This window comes from Oncorhynchus tshawytscha, unplaced genomic scaffold (assembly GCF_018296145.1).
Source record: "Oncorhynchus tshawytscha isolate Ot180627B unplaced genomic scaffold, Otsh_v2.0 Un_contig_1772_pilon_pilon, whole genome shotgun sequence".
Taxonomy (NCBI): Eukaryota; Metazoa; Chordata; class Actinopteri; order Salmoniformes; family Salmonidae; genus Oncorhynchus; species Oncorhynchus tshawytscha.
Genome location: NW_024608668.1, coordinates 35,001 through 52,500, shown reverse-complemented (window position 1 = coordinate 52,500; position 17,500 = coordinate 35,001). Strand labels below are relative to the sequence as shown.

Here is a 17,500-nt window from a genome sequence, read left to right as displayed (position 1 = left end):
GTAATGTGTGGAGAGGTAATCTGTGGAGAGGTAATGTGTGGAGAGGTAATGTGTGGAGAGGTAATGTGTGGAGAGGTAATGTGTGGAGAGGTAATGTGTGGAGAGGTAATCTGTGGAGAGGTAATGTGTGGAGAGGTAATCTGTGGAGAGGTAATCTGTGGAGAGGTAACGTGTGGAGAGGTAATCTGTGGAGAGGTAATGTGTAGAGAGGTAATGTGTGGAGAGGTAATCTGTGGAGAGGTAACGTGTGGAGAGGTAATCTGTGGAGAGGTAATGTGTGGAGAGGTAATGTGTGGAGAGGTAATGTGTGGAGAGGTAATCTGTGGAGAGGTAATGTGTGGAGAGGTAATCTGTGGAGAGGTAATGTGTCTAGAGGTCATGTGTGGAGCGGTAATGTGTAGAGAGGTAATGTGTGGAGAGGTAATGTGTGGAGAGGTAATGTGTCTAGAGGTCATGTGTGGAGCGGTAATGTGTGGAGAGGTAATGTGTCTAGAGGTCATGTGTGGAGCGGTAATCTGTGGAGAGGTAATGTGTGGAGAGGTAATGTGTCTAGAGGTCATGTGTGGAGCGGTAATGTGTGGAGAGGTAATGTGTCTAGAGGTCATGTGTGGAGCGGTAATGTGTGGAGAGGTAATGTGTGGAGAGGTAATGTGTCTAGAGGTAACGTGTGGAGAGGTAACGTGTGGAGAGGTAACGTGTCTAGAGGTCATGTGTGGAGCGGTAACGTGTGGAGAGGTAATGTGTAGAGAGGTAATGTGTGGAGAGGTAATGTGTGGAGAGGTAATGTGTGGAGAGGTAACGTGTGGAGCGGTAATGTGTCTAGAGATCATGTGTGGAGCGGTAACGTGTGGAGAGGTAATGTGTAGAGAGGTAATCTGTGGAGAGGTAATGTGTGGAGAGGTAATGTGTGGAGAGGTAATGTGTGGAGCGGTAATGTGTGGAGAGGTATTTGTTCTAAGGGGTTTTACTCAGTTTGGTGGGAGTGACTTTGGAGTGCCTTCCGCCCCCTCAGTAAATGTTTGTAGAGTGAGGGAGGGGTGTGAGAAAAAGTGTGCATGGAGAGAGGGTTGGAGGGAGAGAGAAGGGTCTGTAAAAGAGCGAGATATGAGGAGTGGGTTTGGGAAAGGGAGGCAGAGGAGGGTCTCAGAGGAGGGTCTCAGAGGAGGGTCTCAGAGGAGGGTCTCGGTATATAAAGGGCCTCCAGCAGCCACAGTCCTGACAGACAGAGAGAAAGCGAACACAATGGCTACAACAACTGCAGGAGAAGAGCTGGATCCTGAGTCCAGCCCTGGACGTCAACACCGACACCAAACAACACCGGCCAAACAGAAACGGCAACCTCTGATATATCTCTGTATCTCTCTCATTCTGGATCTCTGTTGTCCGTCTGTAGAAGGGACCAACTGGCACCATTACCACCATCGCCCCCGACCCCAGCCAGGGTCCATCATCCTGGGCAACAGAGGGCTGAAGGTCCCCCGGGGGAGTTGGGCCTACCTGGATCCTCTCTGTGACCTAGTGACCAGAGTCCTTCCAGGCGACTCCTGCTACGTCACGGTCTTCGACCGCGCTGTCATACCGGGAACACTCACCCCAAAGAAGTTCCCGTGCGCGTTCGAGAAAGGCCAGGTGAAGTACATGCATTTCGGGTCAAAGGTCATCACCAGGGATACGGTGAGGTTACAGGTGAGGTATGACACGCAGACGGACACGCTGGTTATACCGCTGACCTTAGAGGTCGAGGCGACCGCGAACGGTCGAGAGGTCGTGACCACGAACACTCCGCTGGTCGTGAGCGAGCTGGATGGGATCTCTAGCGCCATCAATGGTCAGAGCTTGGGGATTCCATTTAGCGGGTCCGGTTTCGGTTCCGCGTCGCGGTGTAAACTCACCTTGTTGATCGGAACGAGCGGTTTCCCCAGACATGGAACTCTTTTGAATTACGTCACCAACGGTCAACCGACGGACTGCAATGCTTTCGTCAACATGGGTGTTCGTTATAAACTCACCCCTACCTCTGACTCACCTTATATCGACTACATCCCCATGCTAGCAGAGTTACTAGACCAACACGGGAGGGCCACACAGCAGGAGTACTTCCTCATCACAGTCAGGTTTGCATTGTTTGTGTTTTCTAACTTTGTCTTTGGGTACTATATAGAGGATAGGGTTATATGTAGAGAATAGGGTACTATGTAGAGAATAGGGTACTATGTAGAGAATAGGGTACTATGTAGAGAATAGGGTACTATATAGAGAATAGGGTACTACGTAGAGAATATGGTACTATGTAGAGAATAGGGTACTATGTAGAGAATATGGTACTATGTAGAGAATAGGGTACTATATAGAGAATAGGGTACTATGTAGAGAATAGGGTACTATGTAGAGAACAGGGTACTATGTAGAAAACAGGGTACTACATAGAGAACAGGGTACTATGTAGAGAATAGGGTACTATGTAGAGAATAGGGTGCTATGTAGAGAACAGGGTACTATGTAGAGAATAGGGTACTATGTAGAGAACAGGGTACTATGTAGAGAACAGGGTACTACATAGAGAACAGGGTACTATGTAGAGAATATGGTACTATGTAGAGAATAGGGTACTATATAGAGAATAGGGTACTATGTAGAGAATAGGGTACTATGTAGAGAACAGGGTACTATGTAGAAAACAGGGTACTACATAGAGAACAGGGTACTATGTAGAGAATAGGGTACTATGTAGAGAATAGGGTGCTATGTAGAGAACAGGGTACTATGTAGAGAATAGGGTACTATGTAGAGAACAGGGTACTATGTAGAGAACAGGGTACTACATAGAGAACAGGGTACTATGTAGAGAATAGGGTACTATGTAGAGAATAGGGTACTATGTAGAGAATAGGGTACTATATAGAGAATATGATATTTTATAGAGAACAGGGTACTATGTAGAGAACAGGGCACTACATAGAGAACAGGGTACTATGTAGAGAACAGGGTACTATGTAGAGAATATGGTACTATGTAGAGAATAGGGTACTATATAGAGAATAGGGTACTATGTAGAGAATAGGGTACAACATAGAGAACAGGGTACTATGTAGAGAACAGGGTACTATGTAGAGAATATGGTACTATGTAGAGAATAGGGTACTACATAGAGAACAGGGTACTATGTAGAGAACAGGGTACTATGTAGAGAATATGGTACTATGTAGAGAATAGGGTACTATGTAGAGAATATGATATTTTATAGGGAATATGGTACTATGTAGAGAATATGATATTTTATAGAGAATAGGGTACTATGTAGAGAATATGATATTTTATAGGGAATATGGTACTATGTAGAGAATATGATATTTTATAGAGAATAGGGTACTATGTAGAGAATAGGGTACTATGTAGAGAATATGATATTTTATAGGGAATATGGTACTTTGTAGAGAATAGGGTATTTTGTAGAGAATAGGGTACTATGTAGAGATTAGGGTACTATGTAGAGATTAAGGTTCTATATAGAGAATAGGGTTCTATGTAGAGATTAGGGTACTATGTAGAGAATAGGGTACTACGTAGTGAACAGGGTGATATGTAGAAAATAGGGTACTACATAGAGAATAGGGTTCTATGTAGAGATTAGGGTACTATGTAGAGAATAGGGTACTTTGTATAGAATAGGGTACTACGTAGAGAATAGGGTACGATGTAGAGATTAGGGTACTATGTAGAGATTAGGGTTCTATATAGAGAATAGGGTTCTTTGTAGAGATTAGGGTACTTTCTAGAGAATAGGGTACTATATCGAGAATAGGGTACTATGTAGAGATTAGGGTGCTATGTAGAGAATAGGGTACTATGTAGAGAATAGGGTACTATATAGAGAATAGGCTACTATGTAGAGAATAGGGTACTATGTAGAGATTAGGGTACTATATAGAGAATAGGGTACTATGTAGAGAATAGGGTACTATGTAGAGAATAGGGTACTATGTAGAGAATATGATATTTTATAGAGAATATGGTACTATGTAGAGAATAGGGTACTATGTAGAGAATATGATATTTTATAGAGAATAGGGTACTTTGTAGAGAATAGGGTACTATGTAGAGAATAGGGTACTATGTAGAGATTAGGGTGCTATGTAGAGAACAGGGTACTATGTAGAGAATAGGGTACTTTGTAGAGAATAGGGCACTACGTAGAGAACAAGGTGTTATGTAGAGAATAGGGTACTACGTAAAGAATAGTCCAGTCCTTTGTCATTAGATGCTATCTGGTTTTCCGTCGAGGAGCCCTTTGGACGGAAGTGTTTTAACAAACGCTTTCATACGTGTTACCATATGTGACCCTCTGGGGTCATCTCTGGGGTCATCTCTGGGGTCATCTCTGGGGTCACTTCTGGGGTCATCTCTGGGGTCATCTCTGGGGTCATCTCTGGGGTCGTCTCTGGGGTCATCTCTGGGGTCGTCTCTGGGGTCATCTCTGGGGTCATCTCTGGGGTCACTTAAACGCTTTCATACATGTGTTACCATATGTGACCCTCTGGGGTCATCTCTGGGGTCATCTCTAGGGTCACTTAAACGCTTTCATACATGTGTTACCATATGTGACCCTCTGGGGTCATCTCTGGGGTCATCTCTGGGGTCACTTCTGGGGTCATCTCTGGGGTCACTTCTGAGGTCATCTCTGGAGTCATCTCTGAGGTCACTTCTGAGGTCATCTTGTGTGATGTATGTGTGATGTATTCTATTCAGGATCCGAGAGGGTATCACCAACAGCCCTCCCAGACCCAGCTTTCTCACTATGATGATGATGGAGGTACACCTATTATTGATTCATTGATTGACGGACGGATTGAGTGATTGATCGGTCTATTTATTTATTCAATGATTAACACTTACACCGTATCACAATCACCCAACAACAAGACAACTTTACACGTGTAAAATACAACGACGCAACATTCTGATCAAAATATTTATTTCTGTATTTAAAAAAAATGTTTATTCACTATATAGGTGGACCAGTTTGTGATGACGGCCATCACAGGTGACGTGTTGGCAGCGGAAGACGCAGAGTCCGCCTCTGATGACCTCATCTTCAACATCCTCACTACATTGGCTCCAGACCAAGGTGACATCATCAGCACGGACGACCAGAACCAGCCAATCGCGTCGTTCCGTCAGCGGGACGTCAAAGACCTGAAGATCGCCTACAGACCTCCAGCAGAGGTGAGTCTTTGAGTATTTGTATATTGTGTTAATTTTCCCAATTACATTATTTATGACGTATCTTTGGAGTGACCAAAGTATTTCAAATTTGTCAAATATAAATAAGAACATAGTGTAAATAAAGTCATTGTTGCCCCAGGATTCTGGTCGTCCCTCTGAGAGGATCGTCCATGTAGAGATGGAGGTCGTGGATTCAGACGGGGTCGCTTCAGAACGGTTCTCCTTCATGATAGTAGTCAAACCCATGAACACACTGGCTCCTGTAGTCACCATCAATACTGGACAGGTACAAACAACGCATGCACACACACACACACACACACACAGAGAGACACACACACACACACACAAATCAAATCAAATCAAATGTATTTATATAGCCCTTCGTACATCAGCTGATATCTCAAAGTGCTGTACAGAAACCCAGCCTAAAACCCCAAACAGCAAGCAATGCAGGTGTAGAAGCACGGTGGCTAGGAAAAACTCCCTAGAAAGGCCAAAACCTAGGAAGAAACCTAGAGAGGAACCAGGCTATGTGGGGTGGCCAGTCCTCTTCTGGCTGTGCCGGGTGGAGATTATAACAGAACATGGCCAAGATGTTCAAATGTTCATAAATGACCAGCATGGTCGTATAATAATAAGGCAGAACAGTTGAAACTGGAGCAGCAGCACGGTCAGATGGACTGGGGACAGCAAGGAGTCATCATGTCAGGTAGTCCTGAGGCATGGTCCTAGGGCTCAGGTCCTCCGAGAGAGAGAAAAAAAGAGAGAATTAGAGAGAGCATATGTGGGGTGGCCAGTCCTCTTCTGGCTGTGCCGGGTGGAGATTATAACAGAACATGGCCAAGATGTTCAAATGTTCATAAATTATCAGCATGTTCGAATAATAAGAAGGCAGAACAGTTGAAACTGGAGCAGCAGCACGGCCAGGTGGACTGGGGACAGCAAGGAGTCATCATGTCAGGTAATCCTGGGGCATGGTCCTAGGGCTCAGGTCCTCCTCCGAGAGAAGGAGAGAATTAGAGAACGCACACTTAGATTCACACAGGACACCGAATAGGACAGGAGAAGTACTCCAGATATAACAAACTGACCCTAGCCCCCGACACATAAACTACTGCAGCATAAATACTGGAGGCTGAGACAGGAGGGGTCAGGAGACACTGTGGACCCATCCGAGGACACCCCCGGACAGGGCCAAACAGGAAGGATATAACCCCACCCACTTTGCCAAAGCACAGCCCCCACACCACTAGAGGGATATCTTCAACCACTAACTTACCATCCTGAGACAGGGCCGAGTATAGCCCACAAAGATCTCCGCCATGGCACAACCCAAGGGGGGCGCCAACCCAGACAGGATGACCACATCAGTGAATCAACCCACTCAGGTGACGCACCCCTTCCAGGGATGGCATGAGAGAGCCCAGTAAGCCAATGACTCAGCCCCTGTAATAGGGCTAGAGGCAGAGAATCCCAGTGGAAAGAGGGGAACCGGCCAGGCAGAGACAGCAAGGGCGCTTCGTTGCTCCAGAGCCTTTCCGTTCACCTTCCCACTCCTGGGCCAGACTACACTCAATCATATGACCCACTGAAGAGATGAGTCTTCAGTAAAGACTTAAAGGTTGAGACCGAGTTTGCGTCTCTGACATGGGTAGGCAGACCGTTCCATAAAAATGGAGCTCTATAGGAGAAAGCCCTGCCTCTAGCTGTTTGCTTAGAAATTCTAGGGACAATTAGGAGGCCTGCGTCTTGTGACCGTAGCGTACGTGTAGGTATGTACGGCAGGACCAAATCAGAGAGATAGGTAGGAGCAAGCCCATGTAATGCTTTGTAGGTTAGCAGTAAAACCTTGAAATCAGCCCTTGCTTTGACAGGAAGCCAGTGTAGAGAGGCTAGCACTGGAGTAATATGATAAAAAATTTTGGTTCTAGTCAGGATTCTAGCATTTAGCACCAACTGAAGTTTATTTAGTGCTTTATCCGGGTAGCCGGAAAGTAGAGCATTGCAGTAGTCTAACATAGAAGTGACAAAAGCATGGATGAATTTTTCTGCATCATTTTTGGACAGAAAGTTTCTGATTTTTGCAATGTTACGTAGATGGAAAAAAGCTGTCCTTGAAATGGTCTTGATATGTTCTTCAAAAGAGAGATCAGGGTCCAGAGTAATGCCGAGGTCCTTCACAGTTTTATTTGAGACGACTGTACAACCATTAAGATTAATTGTCAGATTCAACAGAAGATCTCTTTGTTTCTTGGGACCTAGAACAAGCATCTCTGTTTTGTCCGAGTTTAAAAGTAGAAAGTTTGCAGCCATCCACTTCCTTATGTCTGAAACACATGCTTCTAGCAAGGGCAATTTTGGGGCTTCACCATGTTTCATTGAAATGTACAGCTGTGTGTCATCCGCATAGCAGTGAAAGTTTACATTATGTTTTCGAATAACATCCCCAAGAGGTAAAATATATAGTGAAAACAATAGTGGTCCTAAAACGGAACCTTGAGGAACACCGAAATTTACAGTTGATTTGTCAGAGGACAAACCATTCACAGAGACAAACTGATATCTTTCCGACAGATAAGATCTAAACCAGGCCAGAACTTGTCCGTGTAGACCAATTTGGGTTTCCAATCTCTCCAAAAGAATGTGGTGATCGATGGTATCAAAAGCAGCACTAAGGTCTAGGAGCACGAGGACAGATGCAGAGCCTCGGTCCGATGCCATTAAAATGTCATTTACCACCTTCACAAGTGCCGTCTCAGTGCTATGATGGGGTCTAAAACCAGACTGAAGCATTTCGTATACATTGTTTGTCTTCAGGAAGGCAGTAAGTTGCTGCGCAACAGCCTTTTCTAAAATTTTTGAGAGGAATGGAAGATTCGATATAGGCCGATAGTTTTTATATTTTCTGGATCAAGGTTTGGCTTTTTCAAGAGAGGCTTTATTACTGCCACTTTTAGTGAGTTTGGTACACATCCGGTGGATAGAGAGCCGTTTATTATGTTCAACATAGGAGGGCCAAGCACAGGAAGCAGCTCTTTCAGTAGTTTAGTTGGAATAGGGTCCAGTATGCAGCTTGAAGGTTTAGAGGCCATGATTATTTTCATAATTGTGTCAAGGGATATATTACTAAAACACTTGAGCGTCTCTCTTGATCCTAGGTCCTGGGAGAGTTGTGCAGACTCAGGACAACTGAGCTTTGAAGGAATACGCAGATTTAAAGAGGAGTCCGTAATTTGCTTTCTAATGATCATGATCTTTTCCTCAAAGAAGTTCATGAATTTATCACTGCTAAAGTGAAAGTCATCCTCTCTTGGGGAATGTTGCTTTTTAGTTAGCTTTGCGACAGTATCAAAAAGGAATTTCGGATTGTTCTTATTTTCCTTAATTAAGTTTGAAAAATAGGATGATCGAGCAGCAGTAAGGGCTCTTCGGTACTGCACGGTACTGTCTTTCCAAGCTAGTCGGAAGACTTCCAGTTTGGTGTGGCGCCATTTCCGTTCCAATTTTCTGGAAGCTTGCTTCAGAGCTCGGGTATTTTCTGTGTACCAGGGAGCTAGTTTCTTATGAGAAATGTTTTTAGTTTTTAGGGGTGCAACTGCATCTAGGGTATTGCGCAAGGTTAAATTGAGTTCCTCAGTTAGGTGGTTAATTGATTTTTGTCCTCTGGCGTCCTTGGGTAGACAGAGGGAATCTGGAAGGACATCAAGGAATCTTTGTGTAGTCTGTGAATTTATAGCGCGACTTTTGATGTTCCTTGGTTGGGGTCTGAGCAGATTATTTGTTGCAATTGCAAACGTAATAAAATGGTGGTCCGATAGTCCAGGATTATGAGGAAAAACATTAAGATCCACAACATTTATTCCATGGGACAAAACTAGGTCCAGCGTATGACTGTGACAGTGAGTGGGTACAGAGACATGTTGGACAAAACCCACTGAGTCGATGATGGCTCCGAAAGCCTTTTGGAGTGGGTCTGTGGACTTTTTCATGTGAATATTAAAGTCACCAAAGATTAGAATATTATCTGCTATGACTACAAGGTCCGATAGGAATTCAGGGAACTCATTGAGGAACGCTGTATGTGGCCCAGGAGGCCTGTAAACAGTAGCTATAAAAAGTGATTGAGTTGGCTGCATAGATTTCATGACTAGAAGCTCAAAAGACGAAAACGTCATTTTTTTTTTGTAAATTGAAATTTGCTATCGTAAATGTTAGCAACACCTCCGCCTTTGCGGGATGCACGGGGGTATGGTCACTAGTGTAGCCAGGAGGTGAGGCCTCATTTAACACAGTAAATTCATCAGGCTTAAGCCATGTTTCAGTCAGGCCAATCACATCAAGATTATGATCAGTGATTAGTTCATTGACTATAATTGCCTTTGAAGTAAGGGATCTAACATTAAGTAGCCCTATTTTGAGATATGAGGTATCATGATCTCTTTCAATACTGACAGGAATGGAGGTGGTCTTTATCCTAGTGAGATTGCTAAGGCGAACGCCGCCATGTTTAGTTTTGCCCAACCCAGGTCGAGGCACAGACACGGTCACAATGGTGATAGCTGAGCTGACTACACTGACTATGCTAGTGGCAGACTCCGCTATGCTGGCAGGCTGGCTAACAGCCTGCTGCCTGGCCTGCACCCTATTTCATTGTGGAGCTAGAGGAGTTAGAGCCCTGTCTATGTTGGTAGATAAGATGAGAGCACCCCTCCAGCTAGGATGGAGTCCGTCACTCCTCAGCAGGTCAGGCTTGGTCCTGTTTGTGGGTGAGTCCCAGAAAGAGGGCCAATTATCTACAAATTCTATATTTTGGGAGGGGCAGAAAACCGTTTTCAACCAGCGATTGAGTTGTGAGATTCTGCTGTAGAGCTCACTCTCCCTAACTGGGAGGGGCCAGAGACAATTACTCGATGCCGACACATCTTTCTAGCTAATGTACACACTGAAGCTATGTTGTGCTTGGTGACCACTGACTGTTTCATCCTAACATCGTTGGTGCCGACGTGGATAACAATATCTCTATACTCTCTACACTTGCCAGTTTTAGCTTTAGCCAGCACCATCTTCAGATTAGCCTTAACGTCGGTAGCCCTGCCCCCCTGGTGAACAGTGTATGATCGCTGGATGATTCGTTTGAAGTCTAATACTGCGGGTAATGGAGTCGCCAATGACTAGAGTTTTCAATTTGTCAGAGCTAGTGGTGGGAAGCTTCGAGAGAGAGACACACACACACACACACACACACACACACACACACACGCACACACACACGCACACACACACACAGACACACACACACGCACACACACACACACACACGTACACACACACACACATGCGCCATCAAATTGTGTAATTGTCCAGAAAGTATTCAGACCCCTTGACTTTTTCCACGTTGTGTTACTTTAAAACCTTGTTCTAAAAATATTCAGCAATCAACACACAATACCCCATAATGTATCAATGTATAAAACAATACCCCATAATGTATCAATGTATAAAACAATACCCCATAATGTATCAATGTATAAAACAATACCCCATAATGTATCAATGTATAAAACAATACCCCATAATGTATCAATGTATAAAACAATACCCCATAATGTATCAATGTATAAAACAATACCCCATAATGTATCAATGTATAAAACAATACCCCATAATGTATCAATGTATAAAACAATACCCCATAATGTATCAGTGTATAAAAAAATACACATGAAACACCTTATTTACACAAGTATTCAGACCCTTTGCTATGAGACTCAAAATTGAGCTCAGGTTCATCCTGTTTTCATTGATCATATTTGAGATGCTTCTACAACTTGTGGTAAATTCAATTGATTGGATATGATTTGGAAAGGCACACACCTGTCTATATAAAGGTCACACAGTTGACAGCGCATGTCAGAGCAAAAACCAAGCCAGGTCGAAGGAACTGTCCGTAGAGCTCCGAGACAGGATTGTGTCGAGGCACAGATCTGGGGAAGGGTGACAAAAAATGTCTGCAGCATTGAAGGTCCCCAAGAACCCAGTGGCCTCCATCACTCTTAAATGGAAGAAGTTTGGAACCACCAAGACTCTTCCTAGAGCTGGCCGCCTGGCCAAACTGAGCAATCGGGAGAGAAGGGCCTTGGTCAGGGAGGTGACCAAGAACGCGTTGGTCACTCTGACAGAGCTCCAGAGTACCTTTGTGGAGATAGGAAACCTTTCAGAAGGACAACCATCTCTGCAGCACTCCACCACTCAGATTTTTATGGTAGAGAGGCCAGACGGAAGCCACTCCTCAGTAAAAGGCACATGACAGCAAGCTTGGAGTTTGCCAAAGGCACCTAAAGACTCTCAGACCATGAGAAACAAGAGTCTCTGCTCTGATGAAACCAAGATTAAACTCTTTGGCCTGAATGCCAAGCGTCACGTCTGGAGGAAACCTGGCACCATCCCTACAGCCAAGACAATGCAGGAGTGGCTTCGGAACAAGTCTCTGAATGTCCTTGAGTGGCCCAGCCAGAGCTCGGACTTTAACTCAATCAAACATCTCTGGAGAGACCTGTGCATCAACGCTCCCCATTCAACCTGACAGAGCTTGAGAGGATCTGCAGAGAAGAATGGGAGAAACTCTCCAAATACAGGTGTGCCAAGCTTTTATAAATGAGCAAAAATATAACAATAAATGTGTTTGGAGTATTGTGCTTAGATTGATGAGGGGAAAAAACAAATTCATACATTTTTAGAATAAGGCTGTAACATCACAAAATGTGGAAAAAGTCAAGGGGTCTGAATACTTTCCAAAGGTACATAATGTCTTATGAGGCCTCTGCCTTTCTCTCTCTCTGTCCTTCCCAGATGCTGTTTAAGGGCCAGTCCAGACCGCTGTCGTCCAACCATAACCTCCGAATCAGCGACGAAGACAACCTGTCAGACGTCAGGATCACCGTCCTCCGAGGATGTAAACACGGCGTCCTGACAGTCCTCGGGTCGCCTCTCGGGTCACCGCGGCAACGGGAGTTCTTTACGCCGGCGCAACTCGACAGCGGAGTGGTTGTCTACGAACACGACGGTTCCGAAACGTTCTCCGATAACATCCTGTTCCGCATGACGGACGGGCAACTCGACGTCGACTTCCTGTTCCCAGTGACGATTGTCGCCATGGACGACGAGGCTCCGGTCATCAATGTCAACACCGGGTTGATCCTGTCCCGGAAGGAGACCAAGATGATATCATCGGTGGTTCTAAGTGCGACGGATGTTGATTCCGAAGTCTCGACAGTGAAGTTTGTCCTCGTGGCGCCGTTCTCGACCATCGGACAGGTGAGTTCCTTGATTCTTAATGTACGTTGCCTTCATTATTATATTTTGTCTTTGTGATTCTTCTTTTATGAAATGCATTGTATTATAGGTGTTTCTCAGACAATCACACCCACCTGTGGACCTCACCGGATGGACATTCAACACCACCGAGCGAGTCTACGAATGCGTCGTCACCGAATGGCTCCAACGAGATGTAACAGAGGGTAGGGTGTTCTACCAACACACCGGACCTCAACTCACCTCCACCTTCACTGACCAATTAGTGTTCCGTTGCCAGGACGACAACGTCCCTCCCAACCAATCAGGCGACAACATGTTCCTCGTCGGAATCCACCCGGTCGACGACCTCGCACCGGAACCCTTCCCCGGTTCCACTCTAGTCCTGACCGTCAACGAGTACCAACTCACTCCGATACTGAAGACGTGTTTACATTTCACAGATGTAGACTCTGACGACAGAGACCTGAGGTATATTATCGTTATCCCACCCACTAACACAGACCAGAACGACCCAACACCACTGGGCCATATCGTCCTGACTGACAACCCTAATGTTGTTGTCACTGAGTTCACCCAGGCACAGGTCAACCACCTCAAAGTAGCCTATAAGCCACCAGATCTGGAGTTGGGACCCACACCTAGAGTGGTCCAGTTCACCTTTATTGTGAAAGATCCAGCAGGACACTCTGTAGATGGAGTCTTTACTATCAACCTGCAACCAGTGGATAACAAACCCCCAGTCACCAAAACTGGTGTCGACCTCAACGTCAATGTAAAGAATACGTATGTGTTCACTAAGGATGTGTTGGATGCTACAGATCAGGATACGAGTGCTGATAATATCACGTTCATCGTGACCCAGGTTCCAAAGTTTGGCGTTCTGAGATGTGTTGGTTTAGATCTGTCCGTATGGAACTATTTCACCCTAGCAGACATCCACAGGGGTGTGGTAGTGTACATTCACCGGGGTAACGGTCCAGGGAGTGATGTCGTAAAAGTAGACGTTAGCGATGGATACCACAAGGTTCACGTGACGATCAGAATCAACGTTGTTACTCCGGCTGTCGTGGCAACGCCACCGACGGCCCCTCCAACACCGCGTGAACTCCATATAATCATAGAGGTAAACGAGAACGGACAGATTCAAATCACAGGAGACAAAGTCCAGGTCAGCGGCAGGATGCACGTTGATGACCTCACCTTTCTCATCGAACAACCTCCTCGCTTCGGGGTCGTCCAGGTGCAGGGCGTTCCCTCTGATAGGCTGACGCTGCGTGACTTCATCGACGGCCAGGTGACCTATGTCCACACCAGTGGCGAGGTTGGACCTGGGAAACACAACGACACCTTCACGCTCACTGTGATTGGTCCGTGGATCTCCGGGGGCAACCGGGTCATTCAGAAGGTCAAAGTGCAGGTGTCGATACTTCCTGTTGACAGCGTTCCACCCATAATCAGTGTCGGGGATCTGTTAAAGGTCACGGAAGGAGAGAAGAAGGTGGTAACAGTAGAGAACATCAGAGTAGAGGACTCTGACACTGACGTTGACGTTGTTCTCTGTACCATCCTGGTCCAGCCGACAGTCGGATACTTAGAGATCACCTCAGCCAGTCCTGGCTCGGAGAAGTCCAGAGCGGGAATCGCTGTGACGGCGTTCCACTACCGAGACGTTCGTCTCGGGAATGTCGTCTACGTTCAGAGTATACATAAAGGAACGGAACCCGTCGAGGATAGGACGACACTCCAGTGTTCAGACGGTATCAACCAATCAGAGATGAACATTTTGACCTTTGTGATCTTCCCAGACAATGATGAGGAGCCTCAGGTGTTCACGCGAGAGTTCGTGGTCATGGAAGGGATGAGCCTCGCGGTCGACGTTCCAATCCTCAATGTGGTCGACCTCGACGTTCCGGGCGATGTTTTGGAATTCGAGGTCGTGGTTCCTCCAAAACATGGGAAGATCGTCCAGCACCTGGCGACAGGGACCATTATCGTTGTGACGTTCACCTTGGATCAGATCCGAACCGGTTCCACCATCGTCTACGAACACGATGGTTCTGAGACGAGACACGACAACTTCTCGGTGAAAGTAACGGACGGGAAACACGTCGTAGAGAAGGAGGTCATCGTCACGGTGATACCAGTCGACGACGAGACCCCTCGCCTGGCGATCAACACTGGGCTGGAGGTGGAGTTCAGGGAATGGAAAGTCATCACCAATAAGATCCTCAAAGCCACCGATCTGGACTCAGAGGACGGGACTCTGATGTTTATCATCCGCAGGGATCCGGAGCAGGGCTGCCTGCAACGTCTGGTGTCTCCAACTTCATATCAAGGTCTACTGTCTTACCTTTTTTCCAAACATTTTATTTTATATTGTCAATAGTTGACAGTAACCAACATTTAGATCAACAACAACATAAAACATACAACACACAATTCAAATGTACGTACAATATTCAACTGTATTAGCAAAGTCAATTACAGTTATAATTGGAAGTGAAAATAATAGCAATGTCAAGGTGTTCTGAAAGTAAACCATGTTAGAGTAGGAAGATCGGAAGAAAATAGTAATTTACTCTACTGATTACTCTTGGCCTGCATTCCAAATGCTGTCCCCTATCTAGTGCACTACCCTTGACCATTTCAGACCCAGACCTATCCTAAACTAATCAAATCCTAAACCTAACCTAACTAATCTAGTACCAGGGCCCATTTCAGACCCAGACCTATCCTAAACTAATCAAATCCTAAACCTAGCCTAACTAATCTAGTACCAGGGCCCATTTCAGACCCAGACCTATCCTAATCTAATCAAATCCTAAACCTAACCTAACTAATCTAGTACCAGGGCCCATTTCAGACCCAGACCTATCCTAATCTAATCAAATCCTAAACCTAGCCTAACTAATCTAGTACCAGGGCCCATTTCAGACCCAGACCTATCCTAATCTAATCAAATCCTAAACCTAACCTAACTAATCTAGTACCAGGGCCCATGTCAGACCCAGACCTATCCTAATCTAATCAAATCCTAAACCTAACCTAACTAATCTAGTACCAGGGCCCATTTCAGACCCAGACCTATCCTAATCTAATCAAATCCTAAACCTAACCTAACTAATCTAGTACCAGGGCCCATTTCAGACCCAGACCTATCCAGCCTTGTTTTTACACTTCTTACTTCCCTTCCTCAGGTGTAGTCGCTTCACGTAAGGTTTTATTAAACATGACGGTGGGTATGAACTTTACCCAGGACGACCTCGACTCTGGTCTGATCCGCTACATTCACACTGGGCTCGGAGGAGTTCGTGACCTCGTCAAGTTCGACGTCACCGACGGCGTGAACCCTTTAATCGACCGGTACTTCTACGTGACAGTCGGGGGGGTGGACGCGGTGTTCCCGGTTGTCGTGGTGAATAGGGGCGTGTCGTTAAAAGAGGGGGGGCGGGCGCTCCTCACCACAGACCTCCTCAGCACCTCCGACCTCAACTCCCCCGACGAGCGCCTGACATTTACCCTGACCCGTGACCCTGCCAGAGGTCGTTTAGAGGTCACGGACCGGCCCGGCGTCGCCGTCACGACGTTTACACAGCTCCAGTTGGCGGGGAGTAAGGTGTTCTATGTTCACACGGCGGAGGACGAGGCCAGGATGGACAGCTTCCAGTTCCAGGTTGGTCAGAGGAGAGTGGGTGTGGGAGTGTGGGTGGTTGTGGGTGTGGGTGGTTGTGGGTGTGTGGGTGTGGGTGTGTGGGAGTGTGGGTGTGGGAGTGGGTGTGGGTGTGGGAGTGTGGGTGTGGGTGGTTGTGGGTGTGGGTGGTTGTGGGTGTGTGGGTGTGTGGGTGTGGGAGTGTGGGTGTGGGAGTGGGTGGGTGGTTGTGGTTGTGGGTGTGTGGGTGTGTGGGTGTGAGTGTGTGTGGTTGGGTGGGTGTGTGTGGTTGGGTGTGGGTGTATGTGTGGGTGTGTGGGTGGGTGGTTGGGTGTGGGGGTGTGGGTGGTTGGGTGGTTGTGGGTGGTTGGGTGGGTGTGTGTGGGTGTGTGTGTGTGTGTATGTGCGTGTGTGTGTGTGTGTGTGTGTGTAGGTGTGTGTGTGTGTGTGTGTGTGTGTGTGTGTGTGTGTGTGTGTGTGTGTGTGTGTGTGTGTGGTCAGCTTCCAGCTCCAGATCAGAGGGGCTTCGATGTCTTCAGATATCCTATTGATTAATTGGCAGATTGATAGATAGATTGATTGCAACTTAAAAGTGTTATCAAAGTGAAGTATTTTCATGTTATTAGACACATTTTTAGGTGTCATCACACATTTCTTTCCTGTTCCAGATCACAGACGGGCGTAACGTGGTCTACCGGACGTTCAGAGTCTCCATCACAGACGTTGACAACAAGAAGCCTGTTCTGACCATTCACAGGTTACTATCTATCTATCTATCTATCTATCTATCTATCTATCTATCTATCTATCTATCTATCTATCTATCTATCTATCTATCTATCTATCTATCTATCTATCTATCTATCTATCTATCTATCTATCTATCTATCTATCTATCTATCTATCTATCTATCTATCTATCTATCTATCTATCTATCTATCTATCTATCTATCTATCTATCTATCTATCTATCTATCTACCTACCTACCTACCTACCTACCTGCCTGCCTGCCTGCCTGCCTGCCTGCCTGCCTGCCTGCCTGCCTGCCTGCCTGCCTGCCTGCCTGCCTGCCTACCTACCTGCCTACCTACCTGCCTGCCTATCTATCTATCTATCTATCTATCTATCTATCTATCTATCTATCTATCTATCTATCTATCTATCTATCTATCTATCTATCTATCTATCTATCTATCTATCTATCTATCTATCTATCTATCTATCTATCTATCTATCTATCTATCTATCTCCCTCCCTCCCTCCCTCCCTCCCTCCCTCCCTCCCTCCCTCCCTCCCTCCCTCCCTCCCT

The 17,500-nt window shown here is 46.0% G+C and overlaps 1 pseudogene; it reads left to right on the top strand.

Annotated features, from left to right (window-relative positions):
* The first annotated feature begins 1,242 nt into the window (after positions 1–1,242).
* LOC112249420 overlaps positions 1,243–17,500 on the top strand; it is a 42,473-nt pseudogene continuing 26,215 nt past the window's right edge.